Genomic DNA, 21,232 nt, shown 5'->3' with positions numbered 1-21,232 from the left:
AAAGACAAAAATTAATTTGTCGTTGGCGATTATAAGTAATATTCCGAAATTAGTTAAGTAATTAATTAATCATAACTAATTTTAAATAACAACCAAAAACTCGAAAGAAAGAAAAAAGTAGCAAAAATGTTCCTTGTTCCTCCATATCAAGTTAAAACGTACAAAAAAATGCATACTAGATATTTCTAAAAGATATTCCTTTTAAATTTATGATTAATAACTGATCTAACGATACAAGGTTGAAACGTGAGTTTTAAAATCTCAGAATTATTAGTTTAATTTTATTATCAAGTTCAATTTATATTTGCTGACTGTAAATATCCGCTAAATATTTTTATCTATTTTTTTATAGAGCTGTAGACTAGTAAATTTTCTTAGGAATTTTAATGATTTAAAAAATAATGAATTTATTGATAAATGAACAAAGATTTCCTATTGATATATATTCTTCTAAAAAAATAGAAAGGTACTCTGCGTTAAGAGAGTATACCAACACGTTTTACAACAAGAAGGGAGTCATTGGTTTGATGCTTTACAATATATATTCCAATTTTTCTTATAGATGTGACGAATATAAAGAATCTCGGTGATAAAAGGTACCAATCAGATCTATATCAGATCTGTATCTGAAAGTAATGATGTTCATGTGCTTGAGAGTGCCTTGTTATTCATTTAGGTTTTCGTTATTCTTACGGACATTAATAGGCAAAAAAGATATGGTTTGATACGGTTTATAAATTACCTAAAATAATTTTAGGTAATGTATAAACCAGACCTCTATTAAAATAGGAATAGATTTATAGTTTAATAAAACTGCACTGACAAATGCTCTGCATTTGAACTTTATTTTATTGTATTAATATATTTAAAATGAAAAAAAAACGTAAACGTAACCAAAAAAATAAAAATGGTCTAAATGAATATATAAATTAAATTAAACTACATAAGTTTTTTATTTATAATTTTGAACAATAATTATGAATAGCTGTTGGTTAGAAGTTATGTTTATATAACGTTCCCTGATTATTGTATTTTTTGTGAGAAGATAAATAATGTATCATCTGTGTGGATCGATAATTTGCGAACTTAAAAGGGTATTGTATTCTAGAATTATTTTATGACTACTTAAGGCTTTCTTTTAGTTAATTTTTAAAAAAATAATATGGGTTATATGGGCCTTCGTTAGCAGGTGCAATCATGGACCAGCAAACAGCTGTTAAAGGCGATGAAACCTAGACTTCTAGTGGTGCTAATTTCTTGTCTAACAGAAAGCGGTTCATTGGTGTCTTCAAACAATGATCGTTGGAAGCTATCTTGCCAAAAACTTATCAGGGACAGTTTAACTTCGATCTGGGTGATATAACTGAAAGCGAAAATGATTCTTACATAACTGATCCTCAGACTGCCCGTTTGATGTGGAAAAGAGTACCAGTACTGCGTATTCCAAAATCACAATCTCCAAAAGACGCTGGAAATGATCTGCTGGAAAATGAATAGCCAGGAGAACTCTGTTAAGTCCTGCCGATTGTGCTGTATGGCATAACAGATATAGAGAGAATTTACGAGCTGCTTGAAACGGTCGTGACCAAGAAGGACTACTGTGTAAGGGTAATTAATGCCAAAATACCACGCGTTGTTTCGAAAGTTGTTGACACTTCTATGAAGATTATTGATTTGGTGCATGCATGCACAAAGATTAATTGGGCACTTAAGCTTCTTCTACATAAGACAGAAATATTCCAGCGATTTGTGTTTCTGCCAGTCGGACCACTCTGCTAACTAAAAAGTGTGCAGGTTGTATAAAGAAATCTTGGAGAGGAAACAGAGGCAAAGAAAACAGCATGATATAAAGACTGTTAATCCACTGCAAAATCGGGAGAAACAGGTCACGTTAGATTTGAGCCACGCCGAATTCCCTTCGTTAGGTCAAGAAACAACTAGGAATCTGAACCACTCTGACAATCGTCCGAGAACATATGCTGCGGTTGTTGAGCGCAATATCTGCGACGTTGCTGAGGATAATGTAGGGAAGCTAACATCTAATATCCCATTCCATGTACAGAAAATAGGTAACCTGATAGGATACCGCCAAAATCCGTAGATGGCTAGATTCCTAAGTTTCGCTACCTGGAACATGAACGGCCTCACTTGTAGACGTCAGGTACTAGAAGCTTTGATGTTTACCGAATCACTGGATGCTATTTTAATATCCAAAAATTGCAGTACCGGGGGGTACTGTAATACTAGACAAAAATATTATAAAGGATCATCTACTACCGGAGAACAGTACTGACCACACACAGGCAACCTCAATTCAGATCTTTGACTAGATTGGACCTTTAAGATTATCTGCTGTCTGCTGCCTCTCCGCCATATGATCAGGGATGACTTGTTCTCTTAATTATATTTGACGCTGTGTACCCTTTTTGTAGCAGGAGTTGATAGGAATGCGAAACATCCTCTCTGGAGCTCCCAGCTCTTCACTATTTGGGAGATAGCCCTAAGGAATTGTATTACCTTCAATCTCCTGAATATCATATCTGAGATGCAACCTCCGCACTGGCCATTGGATCCGACGAAAGTCCAGGCTTGTTAGACTTTTTTCGTCACCTCAGGTATTTTAGCGATGTACAACAAATTTAGGAATAGCTTTAATTTGTCGGCTAATCATTCAGCCGTACTTCTTATCATTAGCACGGTTGTGATAAAAAAAGGACAAACCACCTGTCCTACACAACAGGACCGACTGAGCTGGATTAAGTACAAGCTAAGGGTGACTTTCCGTTAAAAAGTAGTGCTAATATAGATAATACGACGCATTGCTTGACCGCAATCATGCAAGAGGCAGCTTAGAGGTCAACTCCAGAAGGTAGACATGGAGGACAGAGAGGAACGACCTATCTGAGGAAGGTTATGGATTTTATTTCTACCAAGAGGAAACTTAGAAGGAAGTGGCAGAATTACAGAAGACCTGAGGCTCGTAAATTCAAACAGCTGCTGAGGTCAATTAAAAACGAGACGTTTACAAACTTCCTTGAAAATTTTCCTCTTTGTAAGAGATGATTACTCACTATTGAAGGCTACATAGAACTTCAGTAGACCACCACCATCGATTCGGACTTTCAAAACGATGGTTTGGTCGTGGGATCGAAACGACAGTAAGAAATATGACAAATTCGCAAGGCATCTTTAGAAGGGCATTCAACATTTTGACATACGAAAACTGGTAAAGAAGAAATAATTGAATTGCAGAGTAGCCCAATTTCTATGAGTCTTCCTGTGAAAACCTTTTCGTCAGCAGAGGTTCTGCGAGTAATCAAACAAGGAAATACAAAGACAGCTCTCGGATATGACTTTGTAACTAAAAAAATGTTTTTTATGCCTCTATTCAAAGCCATTGAGTTTATAACACATCCCTTTAATGACATTCTTCGAATTATGAACTTCCCGATGATATAAAATTTGTCGCAGTTGTCCCAAAACCGGATAAGCTAACCCATCATGTAGCTTCATGCAACCGATAAGCTTGTTAGCTATTCTATCTAAGTTATTTGAAAGACGACTACGTCTGAAGCTATTCCCGATTTTGGAAAAAAGGCATGTTATTCCTGACCATCATTTCGGCTTCAGACGTGGTCATTCAACAATCGAACAAATACACAGAATTGTCAACGTTATCAAGTCCCTAGAAAAGACGATGTATTGCTCGCCTGTTTTTCCTGGAGTCCAGCAGACCTTTCGTAAGGTCTGGCTTTGTACTGTATAAATTGAAAAGGGGTTTTTCTCTATCGTATTACTTGATCCTACACAGCCATTTCAACGGACGTTTTTGGACTTAATGCCCAAAAGAAAAAATCAAAACTTATCTGTGTTCTTTGATGTTGGATCAGGTGTTCCTCAGCCTCAGTTCTGGAGCCGGTTCTATACTTGGTCTTCACTACAGATCTTCCGAACACCAAAGGATATCACAGTTACAACGTTTGCGGATTGCATGACGTCCTGGCTAAGGATGCTGACCGCATCGTAGTTTCTTCTAACTGTAAACTCTGTTGGATATAATTAACGAGTGACTAGATAAACGGAATATGAAGCTTAATCCGGGTAAGTCTACGCATGTTACATTTGCGATGAGGAGAGTTGTCTATTTGCGAGTTCAATTTATGGTGTTTTCATCCCGCATGCTAGCAGCGTGCGATACTTAGGACTGCCTCTGAATCGCTGTTTAACGTGGAGGAGTCATATCAGGAAGAAAACAACGCAGCTTAACGTTAAAATTAGGGAGATGTACTGATTGTTAGGAAGGGGTCACAACTATCAGTGTCTAAAAAACAATTGCTGTACAGCAGTACAGCAGTTTCAGCTGAGTTCTTAGATTTGGATCTAAGAAATCCAACTGTGGGGTACAACAAGTGAGAGTAACATCGAAGTTTTATAGCGATAATAGAAAAACTATTGAGAAATATTGCTGAAGCGCCGTGGTTTGCGAAAAACATTGAAATACACGATTATGAGATTGTCAACCGTTCGAGAGGAGATACGGTGATTCGGTACAAGATACAGACTGAACATGTGAACTGGTTCGCGATAAATGTCCTAGATAACAACGAGGACGTTAGGCGCCTATCCGTATGTTCTCCGAGATTTGAGGTGAATCAGTTACTCTAAGATGTTGTGCATCGTTAAAATTATTCATCTCGTTTCACAACTTACTTTTGTGGGTTCTTTGATTTATTTCACTGTTTCTTTGTTTCATTAATTATTTGTGATTCTTTGTGTGGCTGATAAGAACACTTTTTGGTGTTTTCTTTGCTTTTTATGTTCTGAGTCAATGTACTTTGGGCTTATCATTGTATGTACTTCATTATGCTTATTATATATTTATATATGCTGTATAAGATGTTTATACATATACAGTTCTTATGAAATTTCAATGAAATCTTTCTCTGCACGTATTTTTTTTTTGTTTTTAAATTTAATTATGGTTCCGATAAATACTCGTAGGAACCGAATGTAAATTAAACATTGCGGCAATAAAAGGAAAATTTGTAATTTTCTGGATAAAAATAAATAAAGAAAATTTATTTTATTTTAATAAAATAACTTTTATAATAAATAAATAAAATTATAAAATCAGTGTAAAATTTAATTATAAGTGTAAATATAATGTGTAATGTGTAAAGTGTAAGTGTAAATTATAAATGAGGTAGGTTTCTATATCACGCAGCTCCTTTCTGGACATGGCGAATTGGAAGCCTACCTCTATCGATTTAGCAGGAGAGATTTAGCAGGAGTTTCCTCTATGCAGGTACTGCAATCTTGAAGATACCATTGAGCCATCTACCAGTGCCAGCGGTTAGACGTGGTCAGACAAGATGTCGGGTTAAGCTGCCTTCTCCGGAAGAAAAAGGTTTATCCATGTTGATAGGAAGAGCGGAATGGGACAAGGTAGTACACCTAGCAACAAGTATCCTGAAAACTAAAGCGAGAGAAGCTAGAGAATGGGATAGAGCCTGATTTAGAACACACATCAGTAAGAGGACTGAAGATCACCCAGCAAAGAATCAGAGTTGCAAATAAAAAATCTGAGACTGAAGAAAGTGGCGAAGAAAGTGACCTGATGGTGAAAGAGAGAAGGCCCTGCGGAGCTGTCGTGCATCTGCACTTGTGCGGATGGGCGACGGAGGTGAGGCACGGGAACTCTGGACCCTAAAGGCACTTCCTGCGGCTGCGCATTGCTTAACTACAGGACCGGCCCTGGAGGAGAAACGGTGAGACAGGGGTTTTAGTCGGTAGGATACGGGTATACATAGGCTCTTAATAACATCTCGCCAAACCCGTGCGAGTCCGACACTCCCCCATTTATGAGGGGTGCGTAAATGGCATTTCTCAGACTCATCTATAAAAAAATAAAGTATAAATAAAGACAAGACGAATGGTATAATTGTTTTGAAAATAATTCATTTAATTTAGCAACAAATATTATCAAAACCGTATAAAATGAGAGATGTGAATTAAATAGAATAGATGATTATGTTAAGATTTACAGTCTAGTAACTCATTTGTTACCATAGCAACTCTATTTGAACGTACTATATCAAATAGAAATATCAAAACATTTTTCTTCCGTCGTCCATTAATTGACTTGTTTACATTTCTTGACTTCTTCACTACATTTCTTAATTTGTCTTTTCTATAGTAATCTTTCATATCCTACATATTTTATTTCTTATTTACGTATTATTAATATATTTGATTATTTCATTTTTTTTACCCTAGTTTTCTTAATATATACTTTAACAACCTTATTTATATTTTTAGAAAAATAGAAAAATGTTGATTTCTTTTCCATTGTTTTTTCATATGATCTTTTTGTTTTTAATATTATCTGCTACTTGTAGTGATTTTGGCTTCTTTATACCCATAACTTGCATCAATAAGATTTGCAATTCCAAAATAAAAAATAAATAAATAATTTATCTTTTCCAATTCCCCATCTCCGTGGCGGAGTGGTAGCATTTTGGCCTTTCATCCGGTGGTTCCGGGTTTAAATTCCGGTCAGGCATAATATTTTTCATATTCTGAAAAATTCGATTCCCACATTTCCACTACAAGTTTCAAAGTTTCTCTTGTGAATTATAAAAAAAATTTCGTAAATTTGTGTTTATAGAAAATGTTACTTTTTTTCTAGTCTAAATTTTACTTAATTTTTTCCCATCTGTGTAATTTCTTTCATCTTTTGTAAATATATTTAATATCTGATAACAATATTATTTTTGCTGTAATATTTCTTTTTAACTTAATATTTACCTTTTTACATTTGTTATGATTTTTATCTTTTTACTGATCTTCAATCAATAAACCCATATACTCTAGTTTTTTTGGATGATTAAATTATTACCTTGATAAGAAATTAATAAATAATGTCAAACGCAAAACAGATCTTAAAATTTTTTTAGAAGTAATTCGTCACATAAATCTAAGGATTACGCTTGGGATTATGAAATGCAATATGTTATTGTGTATAAAAAATATCAACCTAAATTGTATTTCAACTCAAAACTTTCCAGATGAAAAATGAAATCATAACCATCCCTTCACAGTTACTTTATTATCATATCATTAATATTAATTATGTTGTCATAGTAGTAAACCTTGCACGTAACACTACTACCTAGCACGTAGTACTACCTGAAACGCCGTTTATATTGATGTTTCGTTTTTTATCTTAACATTAGAATCCCCGTCGCGGCTTCGCCCGCTTTATATGTTTACTTGCGTTTCTCGTCGCGGTCAGTTTTTTTTAATGTTTTCTGGTCAATTTACCGGATATAGGTGCAGCCGGTCGCGTATATTTCACACACAATAACAGTGGCAGTGGCTGTATTGGTTGAACCGCTGCGCCGTTCACCCCCTTTAAAAATTTTAATTAAAAAAACCCCAAAAATGATTTTAAATATTTATCTTAAAACTATTTGCAAGCCCAATCTACTGAATATCTCGTATAGTACAGTCGGAAATGGGAAAATTTTGCAATCATTTTTTCAAATTTTTTTCCTTTCTTTATTAATCATAAAATGATTAATATTGTAATCTATGCTAGCAGAAGTATAAATTAGGGCTAATTATTAAAAACAGAATACTCAAAATATTATCATTTTTAGTTCTATCTTTGTATTAGTTACAGTAAGATTTTTTCTGAAAATTTTAAATATTATTAAAGGATATCTAGATACATTCGTATATTTAATCGGTTAGTGTTTCTCATAATTCATTAACCTTAAACTTTTTTTTAGTTTATTTTATAATAAAAAAAATAATAATAACAATTCATCATCATTAACTTCGTAACAAATTATTTTTGTTTTACATTTTTATAAAAAAAAAAATGTGTAATTTTACTTTTTGCCGTTTCTGAGCGTTAGAATTATTACTTTCTTCAAATTTATATGGCTTTTGAGGTAAACACAAATAAAAGAATACAAAAAAAATTCTATTACTCTTTTGAATAGGTGGCGCCCGCATGTTTAACAACATGTCTTCATAAATGGGTGCTTATTTTAAATTAAATACAAATATTACATGAAGAGACATTATGATAACAATGTTATTCCCCGATTTATTTTTTTTTCTAACCCGTTTTAAAGATACTCTGGGAAATTATTTCTATTTTATATAGTTCACGATGAAAATTAAAGTTACGTTTTACAGCATAACCAAAAAGACTTTCTGGAGTACTACATTACTCTCCTACGTTTTTAAAATTTAATAATAAAGTAAATATAACGTGAATAAAAAAGAGCAAAGTTTTTCGTACAAACAAATTCTTTTATTTATTAGTAAACTTCTATCAACCGACAAGATAAAATTTTTATTTAAGCGTTACTCTTTACCACATGCATCATCTCGATGATTTTTTTTTTATTATATAGAAGTTGTTCCTGAATAGTTTTCATACAGTTAACACGAGTGTAAATTAGAAAAAAAATCATGTTTTCCTACTGAAAATTTAGAAGTATTTTTCAGATGTTAGTTAACAGCGATATTTATAGTACTGGATACCATATTGATAGAATACCTAAATAATTCTGATATTCAAAGTTTTGAGATAAAAGAAATTTCATATTTATAAATTTTTAGGAAACCGTAGTTCCTGCTCAGTACGACTTAAGAAACTTAACGTTTCTTCTCTGCATTTCTTATCTTATTTTTATAAATAAGATATGTTATCTAGATACAGTCGTATGATATGGTTTTTTTTTCATCTCTTAAAATAAAAACTTTTTTGGCTAAAATTAACTTTTTTTTTCATTTTTCTTTTTACTTCTTAAAAAGAAAACTTATTTGCAAAAGCTGAATTTTTTTTCTATTTCATTTTATCACATAAGTGATTCATCTAGTGAATACAATACTAACAATAAATATACCTATATTATTAAAATGTTATCTAAATATTTACGTTATTTTTCCTCTTGTTTCTCACAAAAATAGTGAAATAATATTTTATAAAACTAGTTAAAAAAAACTCTTGGATTAAGAAAAGACCGAAAATTTTTGGAAAAATAAAGGGAAATCTTTTATAACGTAGCAGACGGAAAAATAAGAGAAACATAGACTTCTTACACATATTATGACTATCGTTTGGACATTTCGTTTGATATTAACATATAAGCTTGAAATTTGTAGGTTCATCAATAGTAAAACTTTTTTTAACTAATTTATCCTCTCTACCGCATTATAATTGACAAAATAAAGCAAGGAATTTAGTTCTGTACAGAGGCTCTGGTCCATTATACCTGAACTGTACTATAATTGATCTCCTGGGATCAAAACACAGATTTGAATGTCGTAAACATAGACAATCAATCCAAACAAAGGACGTTGAATGTACCTTTAACAAACTACAGACAAGGTCTCATTACATCACAGAACACTTAGGAAACAGACTAGTGGAGAAGATTTTACTTGAAAAATATTCTAAACGTCATTATGAATATATTTAATTAACTTAAAATGATTTATGATCTATAACTCATTCTTGAATGAAAAGTTCTTTTAAATAATTTGATTGTAAGCAATGATTTTTACTGTATGATGAATAATTGAATACATATATTTAGTACTGTAAATTTAAAATAGAACTTTTGAAGAAAATCTCTTAAAGCACATAAAAAAAGGGAAATAACGATTTTATTTAGTAGAGATCATATTCAGACAAAAAACAAAAAAAAATTTGTTAGATTGGTCAAGTGCGATTTCAATAATAGTTTACCAAATAATATGTTTTTACTCTTAGGGTTCAAATATTAAATGAAGACGACCTTGATATCCTAGACAATAGTTTATGGGGAAAACCATAGAAGGAAGGCTGATCATTAAGATGTTTCTTCATAAGGTAAAGATGGTTTACTTTATTCGAGTAGTCTCACCAAATTCTGAGTACAAACGTAAACGTAGCTTGAATTTTTTTTTGTCACGGATACAAATTTGTTTCAATGATCTTCACAATTATTTTAATATAAGAGAACAAGTTTTTAAAATAAATATGATTTTTGTCTATATTTGCTACGTGAGGAACCCTCTTTTCTATTTACTTTTATCGTAGGTTAAACGTTAATTTTTTTCTAAATTTACCTTAATAATTTTTTAATTTTTATTTAATTTTTAAATTAAAACGAAAAAAACACAAATATGTAATTAATTTTCACTGAATTTAATTTTCTAAAAGATTATTGAAATAAAATAGCGTTAGTCTTACACAGAGATTTTTTTAACAGGCTAATTATCAAGAAATAAATTTGGCTGTTATGAAACCTCATTCAAAATTTTAAGAAGATTCTTTGGTCAGAGCAGGCCATAGAAATCAAATAAAGAGATATACAGTAAAAATGAAGACATGCGAGCACGAGTAACCCATTTTCTCAATGACATGGAGTAAGACATTGTCTCCATGAACTACTACTAGTTTCAGACAATAAGTTCAGTTTTATTAGATAAGTTTAGCGATTCCGTTTCCAAATGAGAAAGTTTTGTTATATTTTTAATCATATTCTAACTACTTTCAGGAATATACCTTGTATAATTTTATAATACTGTTATGTACTGTATTCTACATTTCACCGTATTGAATATTAAAAAAAAAATCATTTATTGAAATTTCGGAAAAAATAAATGTTCATGTTCATTTTACTACTTTTTTTTTTTGAGTAAACGACAACAATTACTTCTGTTCAGAACCAGAACTGCATTGGATATGCCATTCATGTATGTTTATTTAAATGTTTTAATAAAAAAAGTGCATTTTATATTTCAGTGAAAATACTGCCACAAAATAGAAATATTTTTCTAACCATCAGATGGGATTTGAATAATCATTTGGCTCAGATATACAATATATAAAATGCAATATGGTCCTGCTGTAGGGGATTTATTTCAAATTCAGGCTTTTGAAACAACGTAAATCGTCCAGGCTGCAGTTTCCATTTAACGCTTCGAGGTGAAAAAAGTTTGTATCTTTAATTGCTGTATTTTTTTTTTTAAATGTATACAATTTTATTTATTGTATGAGTTTTTAAATTAATATATGATTTTTTTCCACTTAGATAATCAGTTCTGTTTGGTTTTAGGCTGTATCAAGCTCATATTTTATCGCAGTTTTTCTTTAATTTAATTCAATTTTTACAATTTAGTTTAGAACAAGATACAATTTAAAAAAAATTAATCAAATTGAAATTACTACTCTTGATAAAAACATTAGATATGTACTTACTTCGTGCATTTTATATATATATTTTATATATATATATATATATATATATATATATATATATATATATATACACATGTGTGTGTGTCTACATCCGTAATTTCATATTTACTGTTTTTATTAGTTTCTTATTTTTTGAGAATTTTTCATTTATTAATTTCTTATGTAACACAGCCAACAGAAAGACTAAGAAAATTAATATAAATTAAGACTAAGAAAGTCTAAATTAATGTAATTCTTCTGTACTGTCTGTTCTGATTAGGGCACAAGTACTAGATTAGTAAGTAATTTTTGATTAACTTATATCTTTCGGCTTATTTACTTCATCTCTCTTTTCTGATAATGATTAATATTTCTGTACAGCTGAATATTATTTAAATTCCTTCCATACGTAAAATATTAATAATGTTATTATATAAAGAGTGTTTCAGGAGATTTTGGCGTTATTTTGTAATCCCACATTAAAATAATTTCATTAAAATAATGAAAAAAAGTTCTTATAAATTTAGATCTACAAACGGTTTGTTTTCGAGTTAAGACTTGCAAAAAATTTCAGATTTCTGCTCTAAACATCAAATAATGAAGTACTAAAACTCTACTGACAACATTATTGGTTTTTTATATGCAAACTTACGTGAAAAATTGAAAATGGATCCCACAACTTTATCTCTAATAGTTCAGAGAAAATTATTATAAAACCCAAAAATTTGCTTTCAAAAAATAATAAATTTGCACACAAAAATCACGATTTTTTACATTTGGCTAAATTTACTTCTAAAACAGCCAACAACCAAATAAATTTTTAAGACAAGATTTAAAAAAATGTAATTCTAAGAAAAATTAAAGTCAATAAAAACAATATTTTTTTAAAAATCCATTTTAATTAAATCATAAGCAACAAAAATATCTGAAAATCTTTCCAGATCATTTATTTATGAGTAAATAAAAAAAAAAGTTCTACTAGGCAGTATTTAATTTTTTAATTGTCTTTTAGTGCATTGTTTGGCTACTAAGTGCGCTAAATGACATAATATTAGTGGTCCATGCTCATTTTTAAAACGTAACTATAAGTTACATATATAAACGTTGTTGTAAAAGTTTTGTACTAAATTCATCAATTAAACAAAATAAAAAATAATACTTTAGAGTCATAATCTTGTTTCCGTGTTTCTTCTGGAGTAATTCGAATTGTATTCAATTACAATTTTGTAATTCGTAAAATCTTTTCCAGAATCCTTGAAAAATTTAAGACATATTTTAAACCATTAATATTTCTTGTCCAAATTACTCGAGTTAAATGTTTTTACATTGCTTATCAGTTACAGTGTCATATCGAAATGGAACATGAATTACTCTAATACCACATTTAGGTACGACAAATATCGTCTGCAGGAGAGAAAATCTTGTCTTGCAACAAAATTAGGCGGTCTTTAAAAACAATTGATTTTCAGTAATGTAATGAATTTAAAAAATGTAATAAAATTTCCATTTTCAGCAATAGTTTTTTTTCAGCAAGTCCTTTCAACCGTTATTTCTAAAATGGCCACTGATAAAGTGAAGTAAAGTACTGATAACCTAAAAATATATTTCAATAAAAAATCCTTGTTTAGAAACAAATTGCTTGAATTCAGCATCTTTAAAAACATAAAAAAATAAAAATTGAATGAAAATTGGTGAGAAATGCTAAGATATTTGCAAAGCAATAGTATTAGATTTAGCAGTTATATCTATAATAAAACTTATGTAATTTTAAGAAATGTGTCTTGAAAAAAAAATATCACCTATGAAACTTTTAACAATAATGATCGTGCCTTTAAAGTTGTGTATTTTATATCATTTATTTTTTTTAAATTCAGAACTTACTTCAAAGTTTTAGAAAATTAACTTAACCAAACATAAAAATGGATCTTCAGACTGTAATCTTTTAGGTAGATTTAATAAGAAAGCGACCTACTGTAATGGGTTCCATGACTCGACTTCCGGAAAATTTTGATTAATCTTCGCGTTTCACATCCCCCAGACAGTAAAACCACCGTCGATTTAAAATTATATATATATTCTTCTTTTTTACTTTCTTGTGGACACGATAACTGCCGTAATTCTGCGCCAATCACTTTCAAATTGATACATAAAAATAACGACACAACATCTCAATCGAGTTCGTTAATGGGCAAAATCGGACCATGGGGTTGGAAATAGGGAGCCTTAAAAAAAACAAAATATCACTATAACTTTCTTATAAAGCAAAATAATTATTGTTTAAGCAAAAGTTTATCTAATTAAAGTTTTGATATCACCAATCGTTGGCCCAGGAGATTGGAAAAAATGGGGTTTCAAAGACAAAAAAAAAATCATACCTCACGTAATAGGCACGCCATCAAATCGGTTTAAAATGGTCGTTAGTCCTCTAAACAATTCCTAAAATTTTTGTCTGAAACGATTGTTGATATGATAAACCCTTATGGCCAAAATATTGCTAGAATTGTAAGAAGATGGGTTGTACGCTAAACACATGAAACTTTTTTCACACGCAACCATTGTCGTATTGAGTAAATTTGAATTTTTATCTTAACTTTAAGATGAAAATCTCTTTTATCCCTACTTTTCTTCTTCTTCTTTTTTTTCTTTAACCTCCCGGTCCACCTTTACCATTCGCTTCAGAGGATGAGATGAATGATTTTTAGCGTGTGTGAAAATGCCATGCCAGATCGGGATTCGAACCCGGGACCTCCGGATGAATGGCCGAGACACTACCACCCGCGCCACGGAGGCCGACTTTTATCCCCTACTTAGCACCGGTGAAATCTACCTCCGCTTTCCGGCGTGCGGAAAAGGATTTTTTTTTACTTCCTAGTACGAAGTAAAGGAAGTATTGTGAATGCGAAAAATTTCAGTTTTCAGATTTGAACGGAAATATACATTTTGGCCGTACCTGAATCCAATTTGACTAGTTTCGGCGTGACGTCTGTACATACGTATGTATCTCTCATAACTCAAAAACGATTAGCAGAAGAATGTTGAAATTTAGGATTTAGGACTGCTGTAACATCTAGTTGTGCACCTCCCTTTTTTATTGCAATCGACTGGCCCAAACGTGTCTAAAAAGTCCAAAATACAAATCATTGGGATTTTTTACTTTTTCTTAACTGCAGTAATAAGCCTTCATTGAGAGCTTTTCAACGAGCTTTGCAACGATATATCATAAGTCATACTTATTTTCATTGGTTCCACAATTATAGCCAAATAAAAGTTTAATTAATGAAATATTAAAATCTTAAAACGGGAAGCACATCGGTTGAAATCCGACTTCATCTCTTTTTTTAATTTTTTTTTTTTTAAATTAAATATATTGATTTATTAATAATTATTATCTTATGATTGTAAAAAAAAAGTACAATAAATAATAATTCAATAATAACAATAAAAATAAATAAGAAAATATCAGAAGTTATTAATGAAAGAAAATTTTATGTACTTTTCAAAACTTTAAAAAACTTTTATAAACATGTGTGTATGTAATTTAATAGGCGTACAAGGAAGTCATGTGGTGTCCACATCAGTTTTTTTTTTAATTTGTATTTTTTTAAAAATATATAACTGACAATATTGAATTTAATTAACAATATGTTACTAGATCACGTGTATTTTTTTATTAAACCAAAATATTAAAAAAAAATTTTTAATCTACGATATGATGAATAGTTTAAGTCCTTTGTTTGTTCCAGGGTAAAATTCTCTTTATTATAACATATAAACATTTTTTTTTTGTGAAAAAATAGTTTGGAATTAGGTAATCTGCAAAATAATCTGATAATCTGTAAAATATAAATACAAGTTAAAAGCTATGTTAAACTGTTATTGAAATAAATTTCAAAACTGGATTGCTCCAAAAACCGTTTACAGGAAAAATTATTTCAAATCTAAATTTATATTGCTATTTCATCTGGTGAACAATCATCATTAATTATTGATATACAAAAAAAAATATATATATATATATATATATATATATATATATGCTACATATTATATGTATATATAGTAATAGTGTACTGTATACTATACTCTATATATACATGTGTGTGTGCGCGCGCGTGTAAAATGACAAATAATCAATAGTAATTTTTTTTTTATATATATTTTTTTTGTTTCGTAATAATAAAAAGTACTTACGAAATATTATAAATCTAGCATATTTAGCCAGTACCTTAAAAATAGAATAAAAGAAAAAATTCTTGAGCGGTTCTAAGAAGACGACTTTTCATTATTTTATTTCGTATAATATTTTTTGTATAATTTTTTACGCATATATTTAAAACATAAATTAAATTAGAAAACTAAAAAAGATATAATTTTTTAAATTAAATATTAAAATATATTTTCTGTTTATGAAAAAGTTATTACAAAAATTATTATACCCGTAATTTGATGAAATAATTAAAAATAGAAAGTAAATCCTACACATAAGCATCAAATTTAAACTCATTCGCAAAGAGACTGGGTGCATAAGCGTGTATAAAAAAGTAGACCAATATAAAATCAACATAAACTCATATTAAGGTTATGTGGTATGTTGTCGACCTTAAATTGAGCGTAACTGAAGAACCACTCAACCAATCTTCATCAAATTTTCACATGCACAACTTCAGACACACTAGTACAGCATTTCTAAATTTCAATGAAATTAACCCAGTAGTTTTGGAGATTTTCGAGCCACAAATTTTGTACATAGATCTGTAAATAAATATATAAGGAAACCCCAATTTAAGTGAATGGTATTTTTATACTCGTCATACTTGAAAACGTTAAGAGATTTAATCCCACACCCCAGTCTCCAACATGCGACCAAAAGTAGTACCGTACTTTTCTTCGAATAGTCGGTAAAAAATAAACAATATTAAAAACATTTAAAAAAACTACACTAATTGTTAGACGATACCAAAAAATAATAGAAACCCTGTGGTCAACTGTAAAGGTCCTTCACACAGGGGATGAACAGTCAAATATAACACAGATTTTTTTTTTCGATGATGGCTTACTACAAACGGTTTACTGGTATGAAGGTAAGCAACTGTTGTTTCTTCTTTACCGTTTTACAAATCAGCAATATCATTTCTTAATTCATACCTCTTGAGGTTTCCATATATTATGTACTCTTCCTAGATGCTTAATTGTGAGCGGTTTGTCAGATAAAATAGATATAGATTTTTCTTCAACATTCGGCGCATAAGAATTTTTCAATCCTGTGTGACCGTTTTTCAGTCTTGTCAATACCACTTGCTCCCGGTGAGTCAGTATTACGTCGCTCTTTCATTAATGTGGAGGAATGTGAGTTTTGATTGCGTTTAATTTGGTGTTTAATCTTCTCGGTTCTTGGTAACAGTGTTTCTAATAATGTTGGTTAGACGATTTTTTTACGTCTGCCTCTTAAATAGGAATTATATCCGTATTCTCCCGAATACAATCATACTGTCGGCTTCATTTCCAGAAATACCAGCATGCCCTGGAGTCCATATGATATACATCGTTATCTCGTTTGGTTTAGTAAATATAGAATGAACAGGATATTTGCGACAAGGCCATCCTTAATGCTTTTTACTTCTTTCTACGAAGAAATAGATACTTCTATTTCTCAAATATACATTTTGGCCATACCTGAATCGAATTTGACTAGTTTCGGCATGACGTCTGTACGTACGTATGTATCTCGCATAACTCAAAAACGATTGGCTGAAGAATGTTGAAATTTTGGATTTATGACTTTTGTAACATCTAGTTGTGTACCTTCCATTTTGATTGCAATCGACTGGACCAAAAAAGCCCAAATTCCCAACAAAAAAAAAAAAAAATGGATTTTGGACCTTTTCTTAACTGCAGTAATAAGCCCTCATTGAGAGCTTTTCAACGATATACTCGTATATCATAAGTAGTACTTATTTTCATTGGTTCCAGAGTTATAGCCAAATAAATTTTATTTAATAAAATATTTGATCGTACAAGGGGACGTCACATCGGGAAAATCCGACTTCATGACCTTATTTTTAGTTTTTTTTTTTTAATTTAAATATATTGATTTACTTATAATTATTAACCTCTGATTGTAAAAAAAGTTTTACAATAAATAATAATAAAACAATAACAATAAAAAAAATATATAAAAAAATCAGAAGTTATTGAAATAAAATTTTAGATACGTTTAAAAATGTAAATATGTAATTTAATAGGCGTACATGGAAGTCATGTAGTGTTTACATCAGATTTTTTATTTATAGAATATGGGCGTCCCTTAAATTTTATGTGATAAATATTTACAGATTATGGCAAGCGTTTCTTGGAAAAATCTAAAAAAAAATTATTTCATACATTTCGTAATTATATCAAAGCACCTAAAATAAAAATTAATAAAAGAAGCAGTCAGAAATGAGAAAAAGATTTTGTTTTAAATGAAAAATTTAATAAAGAATAGAGAAATTTTACTAATAACATTGTAAAATACTTTTACAAAAGATTAAAAGAAATAAATTTACAGAATTTTACAGAAACGAGATGATGAAATGTCTATTTTAAATGTTCAAAAGTATTTTTTATTTTTTTTTAACTGCTTTCAGTAATTTTGTATAAGCAGATGTACCATTAGCATTAAGAATTGCTTTGGGTAAAATTCTGATCACTCATTCGTAAAATGCCTTCAAAAAACAAACAAAACGTTTTTCAGAGGTTCAACTGTTTCTCACGTTTACGCAGGAATTTAAATTTTTTTCTAACTGATGTTGCTATAAACTTTTTAAAAAGAGAGATATCTAGCCATTTCATTATTAAAAATGTTTAAAGCTTGAAATTAATTAACCATGCTAATACCTTTTTACTGTAGAGGAAAAAAGTATGCAACAATGCCCAGGTATTCAATTAGTGTTGCCTTAGACTTTCCGTAAGCAGATTACAGAAAGAATATCTCTTTATTTATATTTTTCATGTTAAATTCTCATCATTTTATTTATTTATTATTCATGTGGAAATTTCAGAAAACGTATTACCTTAATAAATAAACGTCCAGTGATTACTATTTCTCTTACGTAGCTACTCTATAATACATTTGTTATTTGACAGTAAAAAGAAACACTTCACTAGGTATTCTATTTATCTATTACATTTTTTTATTCTGACATTTATTTATTCTAATGATTTATTTTTTTATTTGGAGGTAATTATTTTATATTTCTCTTGTTTTTATTTAAAAAGGAAATGTGTATTATAAACTTCATCCATGATTAATAAATATTAATTTTCTTAAGTAATAAATTCGTGTAATTAAAGGGATTTTAATCATCAGCTACAAAATTTAACTAACTTACAGAAAATTTTCCGGATATGATTATTTTAATAAATATTAGAATTTATTTATTAGAACAATTTCTTTTTTGTGATGTAACATTTCTAATACGATACAAAATAATCTTAACTGGGAAAATGCGAAAAATAATGAAAAAAGATCTTGAAATAAGAATTTTTAATAATAAATAATAATTATTACAATAATTTGAAAGAATAGAATTTTTTGCTCTTGCTCAGTTAGAAAAATATAATTTAAAAATTAGGATATTTTGAAAATACGATTTAATTAACACTGGATACTCTGTTAGTGACAAATTTTTCCGAACAAGTTTCTAGGTAGCATTAAATACTATTAAATTTTAATACGTGAACTTTTAATGAAAAGCTGATTAAAAATAATGTAAAATGTCAATTTTTTTTTAATTTTATTATATAAATTTACTAGATTCATTATTGTTTAAGAAATTCAAAAGTAAAATATCAAAATTTATTTTAATGAGGAATTATATTTTATTATTATAATTATATTAATATAATTTCATTTTTAACAGACTTTTAGTGATTTTCTTTATCATTGTTTTTGGGAATTTATTTCTATAATTGTAGCATACGTTATTATTTTTATATATAAATATAAATTTTATTCTTCCAAAATCCTTTTCATTTATTTATAAAAATAAAGTAAAAAATAAATTCCAAAAAAACGTTTAATTGATTATGTTTTGAACAATTTGTATGGTTCAAGAAGAAATTACTTCTTTCAGTTTCTTGAGTAGGTACGGATATGAAATAAGCTAACTGTTTTGTATTCATAAATTTTCTATTACAGAATAAATAAAAAAAAATCGAATTATATTTAAATATTTAGTAGATAGTAAAAAAAATATGTTGAAATATGTATAAATGTCTAATTGTATTTATTTTTATTTTAAGTAGCAATAACGTACAACTAATAATATTTTTTTTTTTTAAATCAATTATTTTTGTTAAAACTACGCACTTGTGATTAAAACATACATATCAGTACATATCAAATTAAAAATATATTTAAATTTTATCAAAATTTTACGAAGCGTTTTGAAAAGTTCAGCTATGATGTTTTTAAATTTAACTTAGGTGCGTAAAAAAAAAAAAAAATCTTAATTTATAGCTTATTTTCCTGTTTAGGTCAAGATTACTAAAACTACCTCTTATTTTTGAGAACTGCCAAAATATAATTTATGAGTCGCCAAAAGTTGAATTTTTTGGAAAGTTGCTATAAAAAAAAAAAAAAAATTAATTTTGGTTGATTGAAAGATTTTCTTGGAAATACTGCTTGCTAGTCATGTATATGCATTCACACAATTGTCCACATTTCACTAACCATAGAATTTCTTGCACCTCAACTTTTAGAACTTTTTTTGTTTTAGATTATGGATTGTAGTAATAAGAACTCAGAATTGTATTAGTACAAATTCCATTTGATCTGTTTTTATAAAATGGTAGCCGGTAAGGTAAATGGAAACGTGGCAGAATAAAACTTTTTTTTTTAAGCTTGTAGAATTTAAAGAATATGAAAAAAATATTATTATAAATAACAAAAACGTATTATAGTTTTATCTAAACTGAACCATAAAACTTTAAAAATTACATCTGTAGATTACATATCAGTCTTGCAAAAGTGTTAATTTTGAATTCAGCTTAAATGTATTAAAATATTAGCTTGGATAACTTACAATCAACAGCGATATAACCTATTAAATTTATAACATTTTTTAAAAGATTGAAAATGAAACTAAAATTAAAATTCTAAATAAAATTCTATTATAATTTTTTTAAATTTATTTAATGTTTTTAATTATTTTTCACCTTATATGAAATAATAAAAATCTGATGTGGACACCACATAACTTCCTTGTACCCCTATTAAATTCATAAATACATCTTTTTAAAATGAGTAGTTCATAAAATTTTATTTCATTAATAACTTCTGATATTTTTCATATTTATTTTTAATTGAATTATTGTTAATTGTAAAACTTTTTTACAATCAGAGGTTAATAATTATTAATAAACAATATATTTAAATTAAAAAAAAAAGTTACAAAGGAGTTGAAGTCTGATTCAAACCGATTTGCATTCCCCTTGTAAGATCAACATATTTCATTAATTAAAATTTCATTTTGATATAACTCTGAAACCGATGAAAATAAGTACCACTTATAATACGTCGAAAAGCTCTTAATAAGGGCTTATTACTGCAGTTAATAAAAAAATCGAAATTTTCTGGGATTTTGGGCTTTTCTGGACGCTTTTGGCTTAATCGATTGTAATAAAAATGGGAGGTGCACAACTAGATGTTACGACAGTCCTAAATCTAAAATTTCAACATCCAACGGCTAATCATTTTTGAGTTATGCGAGATACATACGTACATATATAAATACGTACGTACAGACGTCACGCCGAAACTAGTCAAAATGGATTCAGGGATGGTTAAAAATGGATATTTCCATTGAAATCTGAAAACCGACATTTTTCGCGATCACAATACTTCCTTTATTTCACACAAGGAAGTAAAAAAAAAAAACATTTTTTATTTACTAGTTTTTCTTTAGTAAATTCACCCGTTTTTTTCTTCCAAAATATTATTATTTA

The sequence above is a fragment of the Lycorma delicatula genome, chromosome 5 (genome assembly GCF_047948215.1).
Source record: "Lycorma delicatula isolate Av1 chromosome 5, ASM4794821v1, whole genome shotgun sequence".
Lineage (NCBI taxonomy): Eukaryota > Metazoa > Arthropoda > Insecta > Hemiptera > Fulgoridae > Lycorma > Lycorma delicatula.
Note: the sequence above shows the minus strand (reverse complement) of the source record.